This window comes from Vanessa atalanta, chromosome 26, assembly GCF_905147765.1.
Source record: "Vanessa atalanta chromosome 26, ilVanAtal1.2, whole genome shotgun sequence".
NCBI classification, from domain to species: Eukaryota; Metazoa; Arthropoda; class Insecta; order Lepidoptera; family Nymphalidae; genus Vanessa; species Vanessa atalanta.
Window position 1 is genome coordinate 6,391,472 of NC_061896.1, and position 27,272 is coordinate 6,418,743.

The 27,272-nt window shown below is 30.6% G+C and overlaps 1 protein-coding gene across 1 annotated transcript in view; it reads right to left on the bottom strand.

Annotated features, from left to right (window-relative positions):
• Positions 1-20,292, bottom strand: part of LOC125074051 (homeobox protein OTX1) — a 55,560-nt gene extending 35,268 nt beyond the window's left edge. The window contains exon 1 of the mRNA XM_047685272.1: positions 19,940-20,292. The gene's annotated coding sequence lies outside the window, so the exon portion shown is untranslated. The remainder of the gene's footprint in view (positions 1-19,939) is intronic.
• Positions 20,293-27,272: the final 6,980 nt, after the last annotated feature.

Here is a 27,272-nt window from a genome sequence, read left to right on the forward strand (position 1 = left end):
TTGTTATTATAAACTTTTTTATAGAAAAAAAGATTAAAAATCATAAACAATCTCCCGCTCACTCCATTTGTCAGGGTGACAGTGACAAGCAGTGTTGCCAACTGTGCAAACAGAATAATTACAAAGGGCGAAATGTTTGTTTTTCTACGCACAATACGACTGTGTTTGCCCGATATTATTTATGGCTTTTCATTGCTCTTTGACAAATAGATTTCGGTGATATTGACACCCGGGTGCAAGAGGGTGATGTATCAATTTTAGTTAAAGAAAAAAATAATACTTGCCCAATATTTTACGATCTTATTTATATATTTTTAAACTAACTACCAAAACGAATGCGTAATATTATATCTTTGTCAATTTATTTCATTGAATTAGATTCAGTATTCATACTAACCGACCGAATTGAATATAATTATCGCGAGTTAAATTGATTAGAGATGACTTACGGTTATAACCGCGTAAAATTGATATTGTATACGCATATATCAGATATATAGTATATGTGTATTTTACCATAGATATATAAATTGAAGTTTAATGTTGCTGCTCCCCTTGTCAGGGTCATACTTTGAAGTTAATTTAACATTTAACTTAACCTAACCTAATGTACTAACATTGTGTCTAATCAAACTTGTAGTTCTCAAATTTTCGTGTAACAAACAAACATATAGATTTAAATTATATATATAAACATAGACTAGTAGATAACTTTTTATACCCAATTTATTTGAAATGTATAATCAATTTGTATCAACTGTTAGGCTATTCTATAATAAAAATCTCGAAATATTTATATATTTACAGGATACACGTATCAAAATGGCGTAAGTCATTTATCAATATTTAACGAGTAAGCGTGTCTTAGGTGGCAAGTGAATTCACACTAAAATCGCAATGCTGGACATAGATTATTTCGCCAATTTCACATGCGAATCGATATAATTAATTTGTTTTGTATTAAACAGAAATAAAATAACAACGCTTGAGAATAGTTACATGACAAGAAATAAAATTTTACTTGGAGTACTTTGTGCTGGCCCGTCTGGGTAGGTTAGCCACCCACTCATCAGATATTCTACCGCTAAACAGTACTCAGTATTGCTGAGTTCTAGTTAGGCTGAGTGAACCAGTGTAGCTAGTGGCACAAGAGACATAACAAGGTTCCCAAGGTTGGTGCCGCATTGGCAATGTAAGGAATGGTTAATATTTCTTACAGCGATATTGTCTATGGGCGGTGGTGACCTATATCATAAAAAATGTTAATAAAAAATCAGAGTAAATTAAAAACAAAATTATATAAAAACGTTTATAATAGAAAGAGACAGAGAGAAAGAGAAAGAAAGGTCGGCTGGGGAGCTTATATATATAATGGTTTTTCCTTACGTAACGATATCAGCCAGTTCACTCTACTGTATGTAAGCCGCGTAAACAAAGACGTTCCAACAATTGTCTTTATATTAGAATTATAGCAACTGTGTTTAATGATTTATATGTCAAGACATAGAATAACTATGCCCGAGGTGCCACAGATTATGCCAACGTGACATTTGAAGAAAGCACGAAGGAGATCGATCGCTATCAATCGCTATTGTGATACGTAATACGAAACCAACGAATGTCATTTATATATTTTTTTAAATCATTCTATTTTTAAAAATACGTAGCATTTATTGATGTCTGAGTCCGTCTAGTATTTAGCTTTTTTTTGCAAGTATTATTACTTTTTACAGTTGTTTGTTCTGAAGTGTTCTTTACCGGTGTAATTAACTTTTATATAGAATACCTGTATAACAATATACCTACATTCTATAGTTGGCAATGTATTCGACTTAATAATTATTATTATAGACATTTTATATGATATTTTTTTCGTGGATTTTTGGCAAAGGTATATCATAATTAAGTTTACAACTGAAATGTGAACTGTATTATCCGTTTAGTGCAAACATAAAACAAAAAATATTGAGATTACTTAACACTAATGTTTTAACCAATTACAATAACGTGAAATGTTGATATAACAATTAATCAAATTAAAAAAAAATAACAGCAAAGTCGCAACCACTAGTTAAATCTACACGAAACCAGTTTAAACTGGATTTTAACGTTAATTATTTTTATAGTATCAAGGTTTATATGTGATATATTCAATTACGAACAAGTCAGCATCCCGGCACGCCCTCTGACCGCATCTGTAGTCTATTTGCTAACATCTCGTTAGTTATACCCGAGGGACGCGACGGTGTGCCGCAAGTTACGAACGAACTATTATTATTGAATCTCTCTCTTTCTCTCTTGTGCAATTATTATTCCCATCTGATGGTGGGTTCTGCCTTCCTAGTATTTTGCTTCCACTTCGCTCAATTTGACGTATCGTTTTCATTAAATGTATTCTGTTCAAAACGAGATAGGTAATGGTAGAGATACTAAATGTTATCCGCCATTTTCGTTCAGCGTTTTGCGGGGGACCTGTGCCCATAGGTCTCGATGCATTTTATGATATATTAAGCGTTCCTTATATGACCTTGCGAACTATTATGTCCCTTGTTACACTGGCTCACTTATCCCTTTAACCAATCTCTATATTGAATTGCGCTCACATAAAACGTATCTTCACATTTTTAATCTGTGCAGGTATATAGTAATGATATATAGATATGATGAATAGTGAGCCGAGATGGCCCAGTGGTTAGAACGCGTGCATCTTAACCGATGATTTCGGGTTCAAACCCAGGCAGGCACCACTGAAATTACATGTGCTTAATTTGTGTTTATAATTCATCTCGTGCTCGGCGGTGAAGGAAAACATCGTGAGGAAACCTACATGTGTCTAATTTCAACGAAATTCAGCCACATGTGTATTCCGCCAACCCGCATTGGAGCAGCGTGGTGGAATATGCTCCAAACCTTCTCCTCAAAGGGAGAGGAGGCCTTTATCCCAGCAGTGGGACATTTACGGGCTGCTTATGTTATGTTTTAGGTATATAGTAGAGTTATTACGTCAGAGCATACATCTTAAATAGTGATGTGCCATTTACCAATAGTAATAATTACGTGTCAAATATTGCAAGTATTCGACATTTAAAGAGTGAGCTACGAAGCGACCTCACTGAATAACACTGTATAGTTTTCGAAGGATATTCTTACCCGCTAACGCTTATGAATTAAACTAAATACATTTGCAAATCATTGCCAAAGTAATGAGGCGATCAGGTTACTACCTCTGGGAGTAAATCGCTTTTACCCACAACAGCACATCCCATTACTCTTATTCTCATAGTTATAAGGTATAAATTACTTTGACACGTGATGCGTTTGTGCTTACGCAATGCGAGACGTAATAGCGAGTTAATACATTTGGGATTAGTTGTTTTTGAAGCTATATTAATTCTGGTTTAGTATTATTTTACGGTACTCCATATGGTTGCATGTCCCTGTAGGTTTATCTCTTGATAGTATAAGATATTTGAAATTCGAACGATAATTATTTTTTGGAATAAAAATAAAAATGATTTTGATCTCGGGAATTATACAATTGCGATCTTTGCCCATTTTAAAGTTATCGCATTCCTTGATTGTCGGTTCTTTGGTCCTGTGCATATTATCTGGGATTAATAGTATCTACATTACACACACTTGTTACTATCGTAGGTCTTGGCTAGCTTAAATCTGAGTTGACCAGTAAAATATTATTGGTATATTGTTATGAAATTCTCGAACGACAATTATTTCGAAGAATACATTCCGTCGTCACTCTTTAAGACAAATCTGATAACGTATCAAAATATTGAAATCATTAAACAGATATAATTAAATTCAAAAACCATTACCTATCCTTTTGGAGCAATCGGATAAAAAAAAATAACTTTATTGTTACGTATCTACTACGCCTTACTAATTCAACAAAGAAACTAACATGTTTATACTCTCGTATTTGTTTAGGACAATAGAGACACGAGAGATATACTTATTAGAAAAAAAAACCACGATTTTACAATAGGTTGATGTTTTAATTCAAACCATTGTATATCGAATATGTTACAAGAAGAAATATATGAATGATAGTTTAGCTACCGTTTTAAAATAGGTTATGTAAGTAATTTTTCATGTTATGAAACGAGATTTTTACGCTTGGAATGTTCTAGAATCTTTGGGACCGTTTTTACGTAATTACAATTCGGTAAGTATTGTCTTTGATTATCGTGGGATGATCCAACCAACGTTAAACTTCATCAGCCTTAGTTATACCTAAGAGTTTCTTAGCGGAACACTAAAGAAATATCTTTATATTGCACCCGTGGGAAATAATACCTATATTTAGACAAGTGTTTGAACTGGGAGGTGAGTTATTTGCCGGTTATCATTGAGTAAGTATATTTAATTTAATATTCATTCTCTCTTTTTTAATCATGAAATATAAATCAAATCAAAGTATAGGTACCTACTTTATTCAAGTAGGCACTTAGAAACTAAAGCTTACATGATTAATAAAGTTACCACAGATAAGGTATATACCTATATAGGTACATCCTACCTAGAAGAACAAGCAACTAAATTATTTTCCGATTCTCGAATACAATTGAATTATTACTTACCCGGGATATAAATCAACGAATGCCAAATGAGTAACAAAACTAATCACACTCAAATAGCCCATAAATTGATTAAAATCTCAACACAATACGGTTTCCCATTGAATTCGTTATAAACTATATCATATTTTCATCAAGTTGAGGGTCGTGTGGACCGCCATTACAATAGCCACGTGGCACCATTATAAGAGAAAATTAATAATACAAATTGATACGGCTAATTTGTATGAATGTTGAATTAAATATCAACGATAGTTCTTTTTTCATTATTATTAGCGTAAGCTGATGTTTGGTCTTAGTGCTTATAGGACAGGAGTTGCACATAAAAATCGGCTATGGTCTCATTTTGAAGAATTCCAGCCGTAGATGTGCAGAAAATTCTTGATTGCAAAGATGGTTCTTGATTGCAATTTACTTTATTTGATTTAATTTTTAAAGTAAATTGCTATCGAAAATCTTCAATTCCATCTGAACTAATGTTACTATTTGACATTTAAAAATTTCATATAAATAAGGTTTCATAATTTTGGCGCAAAATGTGTCCTACAGTTTACAACAAAATGAAATATAAAAAAAAATCTTTTAAATAAACGCGAAGTTTAACGGGCGACCCATCAGTAAGTATATTGTTTTAAGGCGTATGAGCCGTTAGCCGTCTAATGGTAATCAAAAATTTTGACACTGCATTCCGATCTTTATAAAACCCTATACCAAAACATTTTTAGGTAGGTATGTCCTGTGTTTCTGTACACTGACTCACTCAGCAATAGATTCTTTAAAAATTGCTGGTGGTACCAAGACGGGCTTGCACAGAAACCCAACCAGTAAATTTACTTATTTGTAAATTGCTGTATGACTTATTTATGTACTAGGCAAACAGACAGGAATGATAGTTAAAAATTTATTCAATATTTGTGTGAAAATGTGTGAAAACCTTACTAACTTGGTGTATAAAAAAAATACTACGAATATGGAACAAATCACAAGATTTTACAGTTATGAACTATTTTCAACATACAAGTATAATTTTAATTATGATTTATATATTGTCACAAACAAAACAAATTTTTTACCCTCGAAGCGACCAGGACAACATAAAATAACTGCAGTTCCAACGAACATAAAATACCTACAGCCAATTTATAAGCCGACCGTTTTGAGTCAACACGCATTTATTAGTAGCTAGCTACGAACCGAGTAGCGACGTAATTCTATAGAGTAAACAACTCAGAAAATCGATAGCCGAGCGAGAAGTACGCGAGAGTGAAAGAGATGGAACGCGGGGGATATGGGGCGTGGCCTAAATCCCCGCCTAGTAAACAAAATTAAGGCCCGTTCGTATCTTGCGGGATATTAAATCGTAAGAACATGGCACGCCGTTATGGTTTTACACCGATATTCCTTGGTCAGGCAATATAGCGTGATCGTTATAAAAAAATTTACTACTATTGCTCGCCTCGTAATCTCGTATCGAGTTTAATTTTACGCGAGAATACGCTTTACAACGCTATATAAGAATTTACAAAATAATTGTTTTGATGTTTACACAATATTTTTTTGTAATAAAATCATTTTGTATCAGTAATAAAATGGAATGTTTTCGGCGAAAGAGACAGATATAGTTTCGTTTGTAGATATTTTGCATTCACTACGTAAGTATTTCATTACAGGAGTCGGGAGCTAGGCAAATAATAAGAGATGAAATGTTTTGAGATTTTCTCCGTGCTTAGACAGTCAGTACGTGGTATTGAATTTAGCATTTGCCGTTAAATGTTTCTTGTATTGAATTTATGCTACAACTGTAGTTTATTTGTTTATATATCTAGTGAGAGCTATAGATATAGGTGTAAAGCAATATCCTTTGCAACTGATTTACCAATGGTGCACAAACAGCTTACAATTTGGAGAAGATTTTCGTTTCATAATAGGTACAAAGGTACTGTAAGTTTCCATTTGCATATATACCTACTCAATAACTTATATATTTGGTACGGATTCGTTTAACAATGGATTATGGAGTTTATAGGTACGTAGCTTTAAAAAGTTTTTTTTTTTTTATAAAAGCATAGGATAAAAATGTCATTGCGTTACAAATCCAATTAAACATTTCCTCTACGTGACTTTTTTGAATTTGGAACGCGTTCGGTCATTTATCGTTTAAGTTTCGCATCAGTTTCAATGGAGAACGTGATTTAAACAAATGTAACGTTCAATTGTGTTGCCATAGAGAAGAACCATTTTACTACTAAATTGCGATGCGTGTGGGACGTAAATCTACCATAACTATTTTGTATTATGGTTACTTGTGACTGGTCGTATTTTATCAATATATGCGACTTTTGAATAACTTTACAAAACTTTGTAACGTTTTATAGAATATGTTATTTTAACGAGAACCCTACTACCTCCACTATTACCTCTGTTACCTATATCACAAAATATGAAATAAATTTTTTCGGGGTACACTTTCAAGTTAGTTATAAACACGGAAGCACTGTTTATCTACCTATATGGTACAAAAAGTGATTTTAAATTATTTTAATTACCGTTTTTTAACCCACAGCTGTAAAGGTTATGATTTTGATTAACATGAAGTTGAATATATACCTATATATACCTAAATAAACCAAGTGTGCCACTTGGTGACCCACTTTGACTTTATAAAAGCAATCTTTCATGTTATGTATGTTATATTAATTATTTTTTGTTTTAGCTAAGATATCTTTATAAAAATGTACAAATATGAATTGCTTAAATTTTTATTGCGTACTAGTAAAATAAACCGGGTATAATGCGTAAAGTTACAGCCGCAATAGAGAATAAATCAAGAAAGGTTCTCTTGACTACATAAATAAAAAAAAAGATTGTACAATAGTTACAAATTCACATTCATTCAAACTTTTTTTTTTTCAATTCAATAGTATTTTCAGTTAAGATGGTTTGTAGATCTGATTGATTTTCAACTATAAATCTGATCGAGCCTGTGCAATAGTTCATACATACTTATCACGTTACTTTATTTATTACACAAACAACCCATAAATAATGAGCTTTTTAAATGGCTAAAATCCAAGATAGACACCATAATCTCCCAAACTATACCTACGCTTAACTAGTGTGCTCTCAGAATTAAAAAACAACCAAAACAGGAAACAGGAACGCTGTTGTGACGTCCTAAGATAGTTCGATTCGAGTCATACAAATTTATTAAAATTGTTTACGAATTAAATTAACAATATCAACAAGGCTTATCTTGTAAATATATTATTAAATTTTATCTATAAAATAAATGATGTAAATATAAAATAAATAAATGCAACAAATGAATGCAACAAGTATATTATAAAGTTAATCTTAACTGGATTATGTACTTATTGCGTTACAATTGTGTAACATAGTACTTATTTAGTAATCTTTTTAATTTCCTAAATATCAAATATATACTCTGAATAAGAATAAATAATTCCAACGATAACATTATATTTAAATATAAATATCGTGTAGGTTTGTTGGTAATTTAACTCCAACCTATTTTTATTGCGACAGTAAAAAATAAGCTATTTGTTGTTGACATAATTATTTTCACGATCTAAAATAATGTCTCTCATCCTAATTTCGTACGTAACACATACTGTCCATATTAATATAGATAATAAATCCATTTTAAATGAGGAACATATATATTTTTTAAATAATGTTCCAACGCTACCGAATAACTACACCTAATTACTGTTATTATCCCAAACAGAGGCGAAACCTTTTTTTTCTTAACCAGAGGGCGTTAAAGGGCGTCATTCAGCGCCCTAGGGGGTAATGGAAAGGGCGTTGTTTGGGGCCATTATTGTTATTACCCTACATGGTTATGTAACTGAACATCTGCCTTTTGGTTTGTTAAAAAAATTTGATTGTCTATCATTCTTTTTATTGTGTTGTTAGGAATAATGCATTTATATATTTTATATTATTCAGTGAAAAATTTATGTGAATATTCAAACATATACCTAAAGTTAATAGTTAATTGAAAATAAGTTATGTGCCCAATACATTCTAAAATATTTATAATAGAAAAGTATTTAGCTATTTTTTTTAGATTTTTATTCTAAAAGAATGAGAATAACGATTATAAATTTGAAGTAATGTTTGAAAATAAGGTTTGGCAGGTTACAGCTTCACTTAGAATTATAATATAAATGTTGTTAACTTTTTTTTGTTATATGACAAGTTATATTAAGAAAATATCTTCTTACGAAACTAAATTCTAAATGTTTGCCTCTCAGTACGTACAATCTTTAGAGTCCAAAACAGACAGAACCGAACTCAAAAGTCATTATTTAAAAATATGTAAATGTATAAATTCAAACTCAAACTTAAATTCCTTTATTCAATATAAAAGCATTACACTTTCTTATTGATGGTCAAATTAAACACTACCATACCACTTCTAGCATAATTTTAATATTTAAACTTATATTGGTTTCCCAGATATGTCTTGATATACATAAGAAGGCTACATCTTCACATTCTAGGTGTAGTTTACCAACCCTTATTGGAGTCGCATGGTAAAATAATTTCCAAAGCTTCTGCTCAAGAAAAGGATTTTGCTCGTAAATGAGATATTTAACAACTGTTATTTTACTTTATAAGTGTACTTTACTTGTTGGTGCTGGTCTACGCGCAAGTCCACCTGGAGAGGCCATCCACTGATCAGATATTTTAACCACTAAATAGCAAAACTTAATATTGTTGTTTTCCGGTTTGAAGGGTGAGTGAAACTACAGACACGAGGGACATAACATCTTAGTTACCAAGGTTGGCGCATTGGCGATGTGCGTAATGGTTAATATTTTTTACAGCTGTGATGTATATGTGCGGTGATTTGCCCGTCCGACTACCTACGTCATAAAATAAATAAGTATTAATTTATAATTATTAGGTAAGTATTTAGTATTTCATTCATACAGAAAAGACGGATATACCTATTTGTTGACCATGTTGTCACTTTTATAAGTCTGTTTTTAATATACCTAATTGGTATTTAATCTTTAAATAATAATACTTAAGCATCTTCGCCACAGACACTGGCCCTGTTAGTAATATGAGCCACTTCTTACACAATAAATGTGTATAATAGTCTCAGAAAATCAAAGCAAAGAAGGTAGGTAAGGTCGCAAGTATTAGAAAGTAAAGTAACTGTTATTAATATATAAAACTTTATAGTTTTGTCAGGGTTTAATTTCGTGATTTTAAGCTTATAATAACGATAAAGTTTTTACGACTGTCACCTTTTTATACTTCCTTTATATAATAGGTTTTACAAAATATCTACCTCATATTACGAAAAAATCCGTGTTCTTTTAACATAATTTAAAACAAAAATGATCTCTTTATATGCCGAATGTACTATATAGAAATATCATTCACAACGAAGGACCAATTAAAAGAACTATGATGGTTTATTGTCTTTACAATCAGAAATTATATGAAATAATTAATGGTAGGTCGACAATTACCTACATAGATATTTCTAACAATTATTTTTATTTTATATTTTTTAAACTAAGTATTAACTTAATGTTATTTTATTATTGTATAAGTATGGAAAGTAGGTATTGATTTGCATCCGTATATTTAAATTACGTAGATACACATAGTACATCTAACAATTGTCAATTGATGTTTGAAATGCGAAGAATAAACTGCTTTGAAATACCCAGAAGGGCACAATTATAAAATACTATAGATTTGTTTAGTAAAATAGTTGTAAATACCTACAAGCGATCTATCAATTTATCATTAATACAAAAAGCTTTGGAGTCATTTAAACATCCATTTATATATTCCGACACGACTCTCTAAGTATCTAAATATATTATCAAATTTGTTATCGTTAATGCTCAACTTATTTATAATAATATTTGTCCGTAATTATAAACGTTTAAATATATTTTCTATTTATATAAATGTCTGGAGATATAAACGGGCTTTTTCTATCACAGCAGCCGAACGAAGCGTAGCTCAGTAGCAACAAAGGAATCGCCGAGTCAGCATAACCGTGTCCAATTAAACGAACGTGAATGTAAGATTACGCTAACTTATGAATAAATGTATTTTTGTTACAATCAATTTGTTTACATTGTAATGTGGCTGCTTGTATTTTTTTTATCTGTTACGCCATGTTCTTTTTTTAAAAATATTATTGCGACACGCATCATTCGAAATTTAAAAATGTTTGGATGTAATATTATATTATTGAGTAGTCTATTTGAATATTTTATGTCTTTTTTTTTTAATTGTGCAGGTAAAGCTTTAAAAATGTTGGTACCTGTTCGATGCTTAAGGAATAAGCAATAGGACGTCTCCGTTTATTCATCATATTAGACGCATTTTATTTTGAAAATCAAAATGAAATATTTTGAAATTTAATAGAAATGTCATTTTTAAGGAAATGGGACCTATCTTTACCTAAGGAAGTACCTTAGATGTGTCACGATGTAACACAACTAACATAGGTAGATATCCACATTTGTGGAACACACCATAAGTTCGTAAGATCTAATGAATGTGTTAAATATTATATTAAAAATATATCTTAAGGGTTTAGAACAACATTTTAGAAGCCAAGGTATTCTACTCACAGAACGGAAGGCTATTAAACCGAATTAAAGGTAAGGGCAAATGTTTATACTGACTTGGTGATAGGCTTTGAGCAAGATCGTCTGTCAGCAATACAGCAGTCTGCCAAACAGCAATACTTGGTATTCTTGTGTTCCAGTTAATAGGGTGAGTGAGTCAATAAAACATAGCACAAGGGATACATCTTAGTTCCCAAGACTGTTAGCGCTTTGATGTAAGGAATATTGAATATATCTTATATCACCAATGCCTTAGGTCAGTGATAATAATCATTTATCAACTGGCAAATTTGTCCGTCTGCCTAACTTTAAAAAATAATGTATATAAAAATAATTTTACACAGATATATACCTATCTCTATAGAATTGGAAACGACAAATCAACAACAGGTATACCTATGTACCTACCTATAGGCATTTTTTTTATATGAACATATAATTTTCAGTTTATGATGGTTGAATCATTTCTAAATAAAAGTGATTCGAGGTCATTTCGTATCAAGCGACCTTTCTGGTAAAAACCGACGTAATAAAATGAATACTAAAATGCTTCTACTTCTTGAAGGTAGGTTAGGTACCCAATACATACAACTACTTTTGATAAAAAAAAAAACTAAACTTACTTATATTATTTATGATTTTTTTCCGAATAGTTAAAACTTTAAAACTTCCTGTAAAAGTTACCAAAACACTATACAAATACCCCGTGAAACCTCGATATGTTTCTTAAATATACTAAGGCGCCATAAACAAAGATCGTTACAAAAAATGTAACATTACAATATCGGTGTTGATTAAACGCACGTTACGTTACCATTCAAGACAAGACCATTAAAACGCAATACAATTATAATTACGACAAACTTCTCACGCTAGAAAATTAATCTTGAAATAATAGTGCATCACTGCAAACGTTGAATGGCGTTATTAAGAAGAGTAGGTAACTAAAACCCAATTTCTCATAACGTGAGAAAGTATAATAGGTATGCTGATGTTCCTTGCGCCGGTTCTTCTCGAAGTAAGTTTAGTTTCTTTCCGAACCGGTTGTAGATTTTCAACAGTTGACTTGAAGTGTTCTATCCATACATAAGTATAATAAAATTGGAGTGTCTGTTTGTAATATTAAAATAACCTATTTTTACTAAATGCATATGTATGTATATACACGGTGCATATACCAAAATAATTTTTTTTACAATTTTTGTCTGTCTCTGTGTTTGTTTGTTCCGGCTAATCTCTGGAACGGCTGAACCGATTTCGACGGGACTTTAACTGGCAGATAGCGGATGTAATAAGGAGTAACTATGGCTACTTTTATTTTAGAATGATATATAGAATAAAAATAAAATCACGCTACAATATCCAAATAACTTAATTCAAACAACGCGCACGAAATCGCGGGCAGAGCTAGTGTTTAATAAAGTTATTTGAATTTGATAGTGTTTTGTTTTAATTGTATATACATACATATACATATGTATATATATACATATTTATTAATTACTGCACAATAATTAATTTTAAATATTGGCTATCTTTTAATATTTAAGAAATGTGTTGTTACTATTTTAATGTCTCAATTTATAGTAAGTGACATAATTTTCTATTATTTCCTTATTTTTATTGAATATTGATTTTTTTTTTGTTTTTTTTTTAAACTAATTTCTAGAAAATATCATGAATCTATAACAACGAAATAGATAATCCGAATTCGATAATTAATCAGTAAATAAATGAACAATTTTAAATTAATGAATGATAATTATTTTATCGCGATGTTTATCACAGGAAGTACTTTTTTTTTGCATAAACACGATCAGTGTCCACTTGTGCCAATGACAAATAAAAAAAAAATTATATAAGTTTTTTTTTTTCTAAAAATTATACCTACTGTTACAACACAAATGCTTAAACTATGCGAGCTTAATGAAGGGCTAAAGGATAAAATGATGGTTAAATACTACGAGTGAGAAAACTCGAGCAATTTTTTTACCCAGCCCTGACAAGAGCAAAATCTTTATGAACTTTTCGTAAAGGTTACGGTCAAATTTAATATTTGAAGATATTATACGGCCTGCAAAAAGCCCAAACAAAGAATAAAAAATCCCGTTGAATTTCTTTCACCGGTACTCTTCCGGTGATAGTGCTCCTATTGTAGATATGAGCGTTACACTACATAGGAGTTGGTACATTGCTGTTCTCAACCGATAATCACTGTGCAGAAGACATGACAGTAAGTGTGTGCACAGACACAGCTGCACTCTTATAATGTGCTTTTCGAAGCCCGAGAGCGAAAGCATTCCCAAATTTCAAACTTCAGGTTGCTAATGAGTCTCTTGACTGAAAAATAACAACCCAAGACTAACAACTTTGCAGCCGTGTAATCTAGCCTAGTATATTAGATTCCATTCAACAACCCAACCCGCGCATATTCCACCAACCCGCATTGGAGCAGCGTGGTGGAATATGCTCCAAACCTTCTCCTCAAAGGGAGAGAAGGCCTTTAGCTCAACAGTGGGAAATTAACAGGCTGCTAATGTAATTTGTTAACAAAAAAAAAATAATTGGCTTTGTAACGGATGCGTTTGCTAGACAACAACAACAAAAAAATCATACGTTAATTTTTTCACAGCTACCGTGTTATCTGTTCAACGATTAAATATTAGGTAAATAGATTAGAAGTGGTGCCATCAATTGTTAATTATCAACTTTTTGACAAGTCGATATTATCAGCGAGTTACCAAACATTTTATCATCGTTTATCAGTTTTAAGGTAATTACAGATAAAATCCGATTTTGATTCGATTTTTTTATTAAAAAAATAACACGCGTAATACGCCAGTATTGCCAGATTAGCGAGCAATTTTATAGAATTTAGATTAATTCATATGATACAAGTGTTTTATTCAATTGTATACGGTTTTAACTAAATCTTTATAATTCATTGGAAAGCTTGATAATTTTACGTTAATTTTTAATAATACCTATATTTTATTTTACGCGACTTTGTTCGCATTTGCTTTTGATAGTATTCTACACATTACTTAATATTATAAGGCAGTAAACCATGAGATTCAGGCTAGCTTTTGGTCAATAAAAAAAAAACGAGTTCTATAATCGATATATTCTCAAATTTCCGTCACTCGGAATACACTTAGAACCGTTGGTCCCGCAACTGAACTATCTCCAGTGTTGTCATTTAGCCATCCTATCGAATTAGGGAATTGGAAGAGTATCTAAGCTGAGCACACACATGTGCACAGTTGGCTTTAGCCAACTTGTTTGGAGTAAACTCCATACTGAATGGAATGACTTAACCGTCGTAATCACACTCAAAATCTTTATTGATTTGTAATTAAATTTCCTACTATATAAGTTAAATATGCTTTAAAAACGGTTTATAAGGTGGCCAGTCAAAATTCCAGCCAGATATGTTTTTTTCTTTTTTAATTTTTACTTAATACAGATAACACAAAGAATGAATGTAAGCTAATCCGTCGGCCCTGTCAGTTATCGCGAAACATCTGATAATGTTTTTAGGTAGAATGATAATTCTAATCCAGTAGTTAAAAACACGAAATAACTTAGTTCATATAACGAATGGGTTTAATCAATCAACGCGTATCCGAATCGCAGTAATCACGAATGTGTTTGTATATCACTACACACATTTGCTGTCGTCGTTTGTCAAGAGATACTCGTGTTGAAAAAACATTAACATGTGAATGTCCTCCAAATCCTAGTTGAATAGTTTGAAGTAGGTGAGGTGTAGGCCTAGGTGAAATAAGCTCCACCTACCCGTGTAGCTACCTACCATATCTACCTAGACAACTAGATTTTTAAAAAAAATCACAGGGATTAGGACGCGTGAATTTTAATGTAGTTACCTAGAATAGAACCTATTACTAATTTAAATATTAATTTATATAATTCATGCTCATTGATGCTTAAGAAACCTTATCCTTAACAAGAGATCATCATCCAACACTAAACAGGACATAAGAACAAATTTTTCAAATTTCATTGTTATGAATTCATAGCATAATTGACTTGGTGCATTTTACTTTCGATACGCTTCCTTGGAACAACTAACAATTATTAATAGTTTGTCTGGCAGTGTGTATGTGTGTGTGTGGAATATTTTTATAATGTTACTAATTAGTCATCATGATTACATCCTAGGTCAATCTATAATCAATTTATTATGACTTAAAATGATAACGTATATCTATAGCGAGCCTGTCCTGCACGATATAATTACGGTTTTACCCAAAGATAACTTTAAAATAACAAATATTATGATATCATTTCGTAGTATCGTGGTAAGAGATCTTGAATTATCACATCCCTTCATCATCAAATTCAGCTCCCACTGATCCACTGCTGGACGCACTAGATCTCGGTTCAAACATATGACATTTTTTCTTTAAAAAATCTTTGATATAGATATAGGTATACATTGCTATTCTACGAAAATTATTAAGTTTGTCAGCGCTGGGACATAGTACGACTTCTAGGATAATTATATGTAGGTATATAGGTAAGTAGTTGTCGTATGCGGCTTCGCTCGCGTTTTAGGGGGTTGGTTGTTAGGTATTCGGCATAAAAAAGGAACCTTCCTGCCTTGGAGTTACCGACAGACAGACAGACAGACATAGTTACTTTCGCATATATAATATTAATATAGACCAGCGGGGCCCGTCTTTGTTCTGTTCGAATATATATGTTTTTTCTGTTTCATTTTTGTTTCATTTATTTTGGCCAGTGGAACGTAACTAAGTTACTAGTGTAAGTCCGTGACTTGAATATTATTTAATTATACAAATAAATTAAATTATATACATGTTGTAATGGAATAATTATAATTTGCAACTGACAACATTCTTGAACAAAGACATATGACGTATGCAGCAATTGTTAAAAAATATATATATATATATGTATAATTTCTTTTACATACCAAATATTAAGCATTCAATCAATCACGGATATTATATTTAAGAGATTATATTTAATCTGTTCAATTTAAAAACAATTCTAATTTAACATAAGGGTCGTCAGTGATTAATCAGTCCTAATCTAGTTGAAGTTTACGTTTGGTTTATCTATTTTGGTGGTACTTATTCTATAATATAAAGATAGATATACCTATACTCATGTAGTGGGGTTACAGGTTATATATCAATAGATGAGTTACAACCCAACTACTTATATACTTAATAAAAACTTTAATTGTTTTTGTATGTCTAAGCCGTTGTTATACAGTTTTATATAAATCAGACGAGAGTTTGTTATATGTTATTTTCATTCAATTTATTCATTAAATTATGACGTCATTATGAATAAAGATGGCGATGCGTAGCTGACATTTTAAGTTATTTTTTTGCAAACTAAGTACTAACACAAGGAATTGGATATGTTAGTTTTATTTTTTATTACGGAAAGTACCAATCAATCGCACTCGTTAGATAATCTGTGCTCTCTTGACCCAAATAGAGACAATCAAGACATCTCCATGTTACAATTAGTATTTAGATAAAAAAATATCGGAACAACTTATTTAGAGGCGCCGCGCTACGGTGACACCTACCTGGCTTTTGGCGAAAGACAAACATTTTAAAACTATTATTATTACTAAGTTAAAGGTTATATTTGATATATAGGTACCTACCTAATTCTTATTTAATATTTTTTTAAGTAAAATCAATAATACATCAATTTTTTTAAGACGATTGGACGACCTATAGCATCTATAATAATTCTTCTATTTAATAATTCCAATAATCATCACTATATTCTATTTTTAACGGAATCATTTGGTCTCAAACAACAATTAAATTAAAATACCTACTGTCAATGAACAGGAACACATAAGGTGATCTGAACACGTTCCGCGAAACGCTTTCACTCAACAGGACGATAGGTCGTTCATCCCGAAAAATGACAACTATATCTATGTCGATATTTGACAGAAATATAATCGGAACAGTTTAAGTAGGTACTTACATAACAAAAACAATTAATTTCAAATAGAACAGATAATACAAAAAAATTACGTACCAACTTAGATTTTATTTTTTTTTACATTAAAAAATGATAAAGGTAAAAAAAGAAAATCCACGTCAAAATATCTTACTTCAGGTTTAAGTCAAGTAAAGTGGGGTAAAATTCATAAATTATAGAGGCGTGGCCGAACCACGCCCCTTGGGGTGGTGACATTGTCATGGGGTAGACTATCGTAGCCAAAGTATACACCATCGATAATCGCGGAAAGAAATATCGTAAGTCATTGTTATAAATTGCGTAATTAGATTTTAACTAACTATTCATGAATAAAGAAATATGTTACGGCGAATTTAAACTAATTATAGCTTTTTTTTATAGTGTTTCACGTTAGGATAGATTTTTATTAGCTTTATTTACAATTACTTTGTGAACAATACTATTATAAGACCGAATATAATTATTTATTTATTTATATTCTTAAGTAGGTAGGCCAGTATTCATCTACGTATTTTAGTATTTAATATGTATTAAAGGTACAAAAATTGGACCTTCGTCTTTTGCTTAAAAAAATATAATAAAAATTAGACAGGTATACCTACCTGTAAAATTGATTTATTTTACTTTAAGTATAAACTAACATAATATATAATTACACATAATCATTTGAATTAGTTATCAGTACTTACATTTATATATTATTAATTTACTTTCGTAATAAATACATATCAATTGAATACGCCAATTTAAAGAAACAAGTTTTAAGTTGAACATTACAATCGTTAGATAAATATTATATATTTTCAATCTCTAGTTTTTTAAAAAGTTAATCATCTTTGAAGCCTTGTGGACCGACCGTATGCCGTGACGGCAAACGGCATCACATTTAAGTCGTCATGCCCCCGCCGCCGCTCGTTACTTCCTTGTGTGTGTATATCATTTTTTCCTTCAAATTAATATAATAATAAGAAAAACATATTCATGTCATAAATTAAACTTTGTTTTGATTAATTTTAAAACGAACTTATAATTAAATTGTATTAAAAATCGACCAGTTTCGATATTTCACGTCTGCCCGGCGCCTATCGTCATTTGTTAAAGTTTTCCATGATACAATTTGGTAGTTGATTATATACTTAATGTAATATCACAATAAAAATACAGTTAAATTAATAAATTAACTTTTTTCAATTACTGACCTCAAGGTCATATTTTCTAGAAAAAGATTCTATTATTATTTTATAAAGACGAAATATTTGTTTAAGAATTTACACCTATCCAATACGTAGACATTTCAATTACTAAATGTATATTATCGTTTATAATTATTTATTAGTTAAAACAATGTATATACTGAACAAGAGATGCAAAATGAAAACTTAATAACCTTAAAATTACCAAATAAGACATTTTTTCAGTCTCAAATTATAAATTTAAGACAATTGATTGCTTCTATCATTCTTTCAAACTTCCTTAATTCAAAATAATCATTTAAATATACACCATACAGTATAAATTTGCAATCAGTCAGTTATTATATAGGTATTATCATAATTACAATGAAACTAAACGCGTACCTAATTGAATCAACCGACGGCATTCTACAGAACACGAGTATCTTCTACCTAGAAATTCAATTTAACGTGCCAATTTTAAATATAATAGTAAAAAAACGCATATAACTGTATTTTTTTAAATAATTTCAAATGCATATGTTCGAGTATATGCATGCTTAAAATATTTAATACAATTAATATATAGGTAATTAATATTTAAAGTTAATATTTTTCAATGAACAAAAAAACTAGATAATATTGAATCGATTAAGTATTATTTAAAAATAAACACTAACAAATTAATTGAACGCGTCCGAATTGTTAGCATAAACTAGAATTATTTATTTTAAGAACACAAAAGGTTCCGCTAGGCATAAATAAGAATAACACGAATAAAACCTCTTTCCACGCATTAAAAAGAAATAAATAATGTCGCCGGCTTCATTTCCTGTGGTCGATTCGTTTTTATAACATATTTAAGCTATAAATTTTGTAATGTTATTTTTATCAAGTAGTAATTTTCTTTTGTAATTATGATAAGTTATCTATTTAGGTGGACATGATAGGTTATAAACAGTGGTTACGAGTAATTGCAAGAGTATAAAACGGAAACATAATTAATTCTCTTTTTTTAAATAAATTTCAATTTCTATGGTTATTGTTGCTAAAATTACAACAATTTCACTATTGTCACATCTTAAGAGTATTAATGATTTTTGTATGTATGGAGCTCTTGGATATAATTAATTTTTAAAAGTAGAACAATATTTAAAATTTCAAAGGCGTATTTCATTTTTAATAGTGATAATAGTCAAAACGCATTCAGCATTAGAGTTTTATAAGCTGTGATTACATAACTTATTATATATGGTTTCATAAAATAAGTACAACAAACCAGTTGTTAAATATTTGTTATTAAATTACATTATAAAGTGGGTAAATGCAAATAAAAATTTTACGATATATTCATGATATACTGCAATTGGTTTTATTATGAAAGAACTTTCTTCAGTCGGGTATTGACACAATAACACGAGAGGTCAATGTACTATCCGCGGTTGCTTTATCGATTTACAAAATAAAAAGTATTGCGTTCAGAAACTTTTTAATTTTTTTTTATTAATAATATCATATAGATTAAATAGTAACTTACCTTCGCACACTATAATCCAAACTAGAACGGGCACTTGTAACTGCACTTGACCAAAAAAATTCCTTTAATTAATCGATCACTTCGCACGACCACGCCACGAACGTGACGTTTCTATACAATTATCTTATCGATATTAAATAAAAAACTCACTTAATCGCCATCAAATTTCCTAATTACACGTCCTTGAAGAGTCCAACAAATATTTTTTTATATTAATTATCTGTGAATAAATTCGTTGTCAGTTTAGGCCGTTCGAGGAATGGAAAAAAAAGTAAACAAATTGCACTTAGCGCGCTGTGCGTTCGATTTTTGAGTAGTTCTGTGGTACGCGGGAAGTCGACACAGGCGCGCTCGCGGCTACGGTCCGACTGCCGCGCGGCGTCGCCCCTCGCCTCTCCGCCCCACCCCTATACTTTTTCAGGTAAAAAGGAGAAAAAACGTTTGTTTATTATCTATTGCTATCTATTTTTATCTTTTTGGCGACCGTTTTCGGTTACCTGTTGTGGAATTACTAGTTTTATGTGGGTGTAATAATAGGCGTGATTGTTGTAGGTGGCCCGTGCATTGTTGATTTGGTCTTTGTTTTAAGGGCGTTACGGGAGCGCTAGCACGTGCCGGACTTCACACTTCTCACTAATTATTTTATAACTATGTTGAAAAATTGCTTTTGATAATTGAAACATAAAAAAAAAACTTGAAAAAGATTATTTTTGTATAAAGTATTGTTTTATTTGTAATTATTATAGGACCACCCATGACAAAGGATGTTTGATGAACTTGCACTTTCTTTAAACACATAGGGAACCTTTAATTTTCAAAGTCGCATTTAATATTATGTTAAGCGAGTTCACGGTAAGTGTTTCTAATTTTAAGACGCACAGTCAGCAGAAAAATGTACGGTCAACATCACACAGCACTTTACCTGTATGTTTTTGATTTTGAAAAAGTCTTTATGAAATATGTCTCAAGCTTTTAATAAATAATTATGACTTTCTAAAACAGTAAAAATAATAATAAACTATTTACATTACCAATCGAAGTAGTACCTACATACTATGTATATGCTACATTTGTTAATATAAAGGCCGCTCCACATTAAACACAAATAAAATCTAATTAGTACTTTATTGCTGTTATTATTCTTGCATTAGTCACGCACACTAAGACGTCTTGTAACTACGAGTATCACACGTACTAATGCAAGAACATCATTTAGCGTGGAGGGGAGCGCCTTCGTGCGTTAATATATATATATATGCTATAATGAATTTAGGTCTGTATATGTAAACCGGTAAAATCCACCCATTTGTCCCTAAAAGTCAGTCATATCTAATTATTAATGATCAACATAGTCCCCATATTGGACTCGTCCGTACCAACTTAGTTCTATTGAGTTTTCTAGGACTTATACAAGTGCATTAGCAGCCTGTAAATTTTCCCACTGCTGGGCTAAAGGCCTCCTCTCCCTTTGAGAAGAAGGTTTGGAGCATATTCCACCGCGCTGTTCTAATGCGGGTCGGCGGAATAAACATGTGGCAGAATTTCGTTCAAATTAGACATATGCAGGTTTCCTCACGATGTTTTCCTTCACCGCCGAGCACGAGATGAATTATAAACACAAATTAAGCACATGAAAATTCAGTGGTGCCTGCCTGGGTTTGAACCCGAAATCATCGGTTAAGATGCACGCGTTATAACCACTGGGCCATCTCGCACTCTTTATACAAGTGATTATAATCATTTTATAAACTTGTTGTCGACCGCGGTTTTACTTAGAGGGTCAGATATCACGCATAATAAAGTTACCTATGTCCTTCCTTGGAGTTCAAGCTTCATGCAAACCAAATTTTATCAAGTTCGGTTCATTGGTTTGGCAGTGAAGGAGCAGCAGATACACAGATAGACAGAATTACTTTCACATTTATAATATTAGTAAAGATTTTAGTTTAGAGTTAAATATTTTTAAAAAAATATAGGCAATAAAAAAAACCGACGCGGCCTTTCGTGCTTGGCTAATATCAATCATTGCCTATATTGTTACAAAAATATGCTAATACCATCCAAAAGACCTGATCAACCAAGAGTTAGGTCAAAAGTATACGCTTTTTTTTACCTGTTACAATGAACAGTCTGTAAATGCCACAGCTGGGCTATGGCTTCCTCTCTGTTAAACATGAAGGTTAGGAGCATATGTTCCACGCTGCACCAATACGGATCGGTGGTACACGTGTAAAAGATTTACAAACAATGTTTGATTGAACTTTCATTACGAAGCAAGAGATGAATTATAAACACAAATTGAACACATGAAAATTTATTCGTCAGTGGTGCTTTTAGACCAGGTTAAGCCCAGCAATATAATCATGGTTTAATTAAATTTAAAAAAATAAGTTTTTATATAAAAAGGTACTTATGTAATAAAAAAAAATTTATATAAAATAAAATATAGAAATAGTAAAAATACATTACTTAACTATTAAGTTACTTTATAAAACAATCCAAACAAGAGAGAAAAGGAAATCTATTTTAATGCCCAAGTAAGTAGGTAGGTACCTACTTAGTATGTAATCAAATCTTGAGAATTCTACGATAAGTCACACCAAAATACATAGAAAAACCAAGCAAAACTGAGGTAAGTAGCTAGACATAAATGTAACAATAGAACTAATCCTACTTTACATTGTTTCAAAACAAAAGATCAAATTTTACAGAAATCCACAAAAACGGAGTGTCTTAAGCCTAATGACAATATTGTGACAGTAGTCTTTATTTAATCTGCTTTTTATTTAAAATACAGATTAAAAAGTTCTCTTATAATCTGTACGAAGGTTACTTACCTAATAAGTTTATACTATTAAATCTATATAAGCTTTAAAATGTAATCTATACGTGGTTTTTACTGGCTGATTCTGGCGATTCCATCGTACCTTCTTAGAAGATTAAGAAAAAAAAATACGTTTGATTGGTTTGCAATTAAATTTACCAGAAACATACAAATAATTGTATTGTACATTTGTATAGGCCTAAAATAAAAAATAAAATCATTTGAGTGTTATTTTATATATTTTTTTTAATTAGCCGAAATAGCGAGGCTAAAAAATTATGTTCATTCCAAAATTTTAGTTTAGGACATTGTAAATATTTAAATAGGTTAAAATATTGTTTTGTGTTTATTATTCTAAAAAAAATTCACCAATCATTTTTATTTTAGTCGTGGTAATGCAGGTAAATTTGAGATGTCATTTTTTTTTTTGTTAACCTGTATGGATCTTAGAGACTCAAAGATAAGTGCTAATTACTTATATTATAACAAAACTTTAAGCGAATATTAAAATATTCATAGACCTCGTTCTGGTTCTATTCTTAATTTGGAATAACATCAATGATTATCTAAAATATTTCGCTAAATACTTTAAGTATTACTCAGTATAAAAGGCGTTAAATACATTACCTCTATGTGGATTAGACATAAGACAGGTAATATGTTCTTAGAACTTTTGAGCGGGTATCATTTTTTTTTTTAATTTCGTTTTACAATGTAAACTGATAACCGCTAAAAATTAAAAAAAGGTTTTAAGCGATTAATGAGTTATGAGATTTTGTTTTTGTGTCACTGTTTTTAAAAGAAATGATATAATATAATATATAAACTGTAAATATATGTATATTGTCAGAAGCGATGTAAGTATGTTCGTTTGTGGATATTTCCCACGTATATAAACTAACGTAGATATCATATTAAGTAAATACTTATATATTTTTAAAACCATGTACATTTACATGAGTATTGTCAATATTAAGGCTTTAATTACTAAACGAAATAAAGATTTATGTCAGTTTGTTATTCTACCTACTTTAATACTTATTAATAAAAAAAAACTGCAATTTAAATTACGAACTTTGTTTTATTAAAACTAAACTGTTTATGTTATCAGGTATGATGCAAGGAGTCCAAGATATTTCATAAATGTATGAAAACGGTTTGATCCGTTCCGGCCAGATCTGCATTATACTAAAGACGAGGTAAAACACGTAACGTTGATTTTAAATGACAATTTTTTTTAAACGAAGATTAACAAAAAAATTTGAGGCAAGCTACGAAAAAGCCATTATAGCGGTAAGATTTTCACTAAAAAATAAAATTAAAAAAAAACCTTATGACATTCGAATTTTGAAGTAAAGATTGTTCTCGTGGAGATTATATCGTCATCCCTATTTCGCTCATTATATTAAACCATAGAGTAAATAAATCTACCACAGCTACCACCAAATCATTATATATTTTATCGCAAAGAACCACTTAATATTATTGAGTTCCGGTTCGAAGGGTGAGTGAGCCAGTGTAACTACAGGCACAAAAGACGAAACATCTTAATTCTCAAGGTTTGGTGGCATATTAGTGATAGGAGGAATGATAAATATTCCTTACAGTAAATATTTATGGGCAAAAGTCATTGTGAATCATTTTCAAGTCCGTTCCTAAGAAATTTTTGAACTTAAAAAAAAAAACAATATTTTTGTCAATTTAAATTTTGACAATTAACTTTTTTTATTGATATTTTCCTAAACTCCATTGTTTTTTTCGATCGAGTTGCTTAATCATTATTCATTATGTATCTTATATTATTCTTATTTTATCTTTTGATACATAATGAATTATGATTAAGCAACTCGTGTATTAATTATAAGTATGTAATATTTCCGTTCAGCAACGCCTGTGTCTAACGAGGTATAGATGTAGGTAACATACGTTTAGTTAACTTCTCAGCCTCACGCCTTTGTACTCTCCAAAGTACTTTAGACATGAGTTGCAACTTGCAACGTCGAAGTCAGTGAAGGATTACATAGTCAGGTAAATATGTAGAATCACGGCTCCAACACAAAATTAAAAACTGAACTCAAAAAAAACACTTAATTAAATTACAAGATATATGTGATTTCAATTTTTCCTCTGTTGAAGTTTTTAATTCAAGAACGTTACACACTAAAACGTTGCACTTAGATTTTGACCTTGAAAATGTAACCTCAATGAATTCAACATAAACCCGGACGAAAATGAGCTCAGCAGCAGCTTAGAATTTTGTGTTTCGGTTGTGTTATACTAACGACAATATCGTAACACAATGAAATTCCATAATTTTATAATGAGCCAAAATCTTTTATACACACATTGATAAATCATTGGAAATTTGGAATTTGATGTTATAATGTTGGATTATAAAAAACAAAAGGCAGTGAAGAAACAAAAGAGGATAGGTACAGAGCAGACCGATTATGATTTAAAAAAAATGTGTGTGTTTGAGCTTAGATTGGATCCAGTAGGTGACGCTGACGATCGGGGCGTAAATTAAAACTCATATTTACCCGGACGACGTCGCTCAACTAGTTCTTGTATAAGTATATTTATACAGATGATAAAAAGCTTGGAGCTAATACTTGTTGAATTTCAGGCAGGATATATTATATATATAACTGTATTTAACTAACATAATGTATCTCAAATGTTGGAGAAAGTAACTGTTGAATATCTTGACGGTGCTTCTCCGTAGAATCTACATTTCGAACCGGTGGTTGCTTTACTTGATATACTTAGTTCTGCAAAATGACAATTCAAAATTGCTAGTAAAAGCCTACTTGAATAAGGTATATTTTGACTTTTGAGAAGCTTTGCTTTACTGTTTAAAATTTAGCCTATTGACGTATAAAGTATGTTACCAAATTTAAGAAACATCAGGCCAAACTATATATTCAATTTCACTCGATTCCTTTATATATTATGAAAATATACATACATATAATTATTACATCGGTATGTAGGTACGTACTGAGTAAAATCGCAGTTTAAATTATTACAGAAATTAAATATATTTTATTTTTAATCTGTATTCGTATTGGACAAATATTAGTAAAATAAAAAAAATAAAAATTATAGAATTATATAAAATTAAGTAAAGCCACGGTGCAATATCTAGTTCAAAATGAAATAGTTCGTAAGAAAGTTCACTAGTTTCGATATAATATCTAATTGATACAACAGCCATAAATTCCCGCGCTTAGCTACCGTACGCCATCTTGGGTATTTTATGATGTCCATTTAGTTATGAGATTAGAAAATAATAAAAACCGATCTTTATGAGACGATCATAGTGATATCTGTCACATAATATGGCTCCAGATATAATGATTTTAGCAAAATACCTCGTCTCAACGATGACAACATTGTAATTTACGATTCGCTGTTTAAATATTAATGAATCAAAAAATATTTCTGTGTTTATATTGCCTGATTATTAATTATTTTGTATATTTAAAAAAATATTTAATAAAAATTATTGCATTACGTCATAAAGATCCTATAGGTACAGCGTTCGATATTCAAAAAATCAAATTCGAGCTGAGAACATTTGTATCGCGTTCATTTCCAAATGTCATATGATTCTCACCTATCGAAAGATTATAAGTTTTATAATCAAATGCAGTACGAACTAAGTCCTTATATTTAGGGTGTAAGGGTACTTTCCGTTTGTGATTTAATCAATGTTAAGCCCTTTTGTCATGAGTAGTAATGATGTTAAATGTCGTTGGTTTTGTCCAACTAATGAAGGAGGTTAAATATGGATACGTCATATTATAAATTGAACGAATTAATATGTCATATATCATGTATAAATTTTAATTCTCAATCATCGTATACATTGACGTGTTTTATAATAAAATATTAAAACTCAGCAGGTAGCGTCGTAATTATTTATTATATTTTTTAAAATTTTTTTATTGTCTTGCTATAACTTCAGAAGCCAACGAGTTTTTTTTTAAAGCGTGACTATTATAATACACAACACATATTTATTAATACAATTAATATAAAAATGTAAGCACAATAAAAATAATAGAACACAATTAGTTTAAATAAGTAATGGTAAAATATGAGACAGCTAATTTTAGATTAAAAGTGTAAAATTCGACTGATAGTCGATTTCAATAGAATATTCTATACCTACTGACATGAATCACGTTGATCTAGTTTTGTTTTCTTGTAAAATTTGTCACTGATAGATTGACGTCATTGTAATTTGACACATAGTACTTTTTTTTTTTAAATACCTTTTCTTTTTCTAAAATAATGACTATAGTAGTCATCTATACCACGTCTGTGTACGGCATTAGGTAATACTAATATGTAGCAACGTTTACGTATACATTCCACTAATTGGCCTCTATCCCAAATCTTATCAGAATCTAGTCTGGTCGGTTAAAAATGATTTAATTACAATCATACAAACTTTCTCATTAAAAGGCTTAGTAAGATAATGTTTTTAAAAATATAATGTAT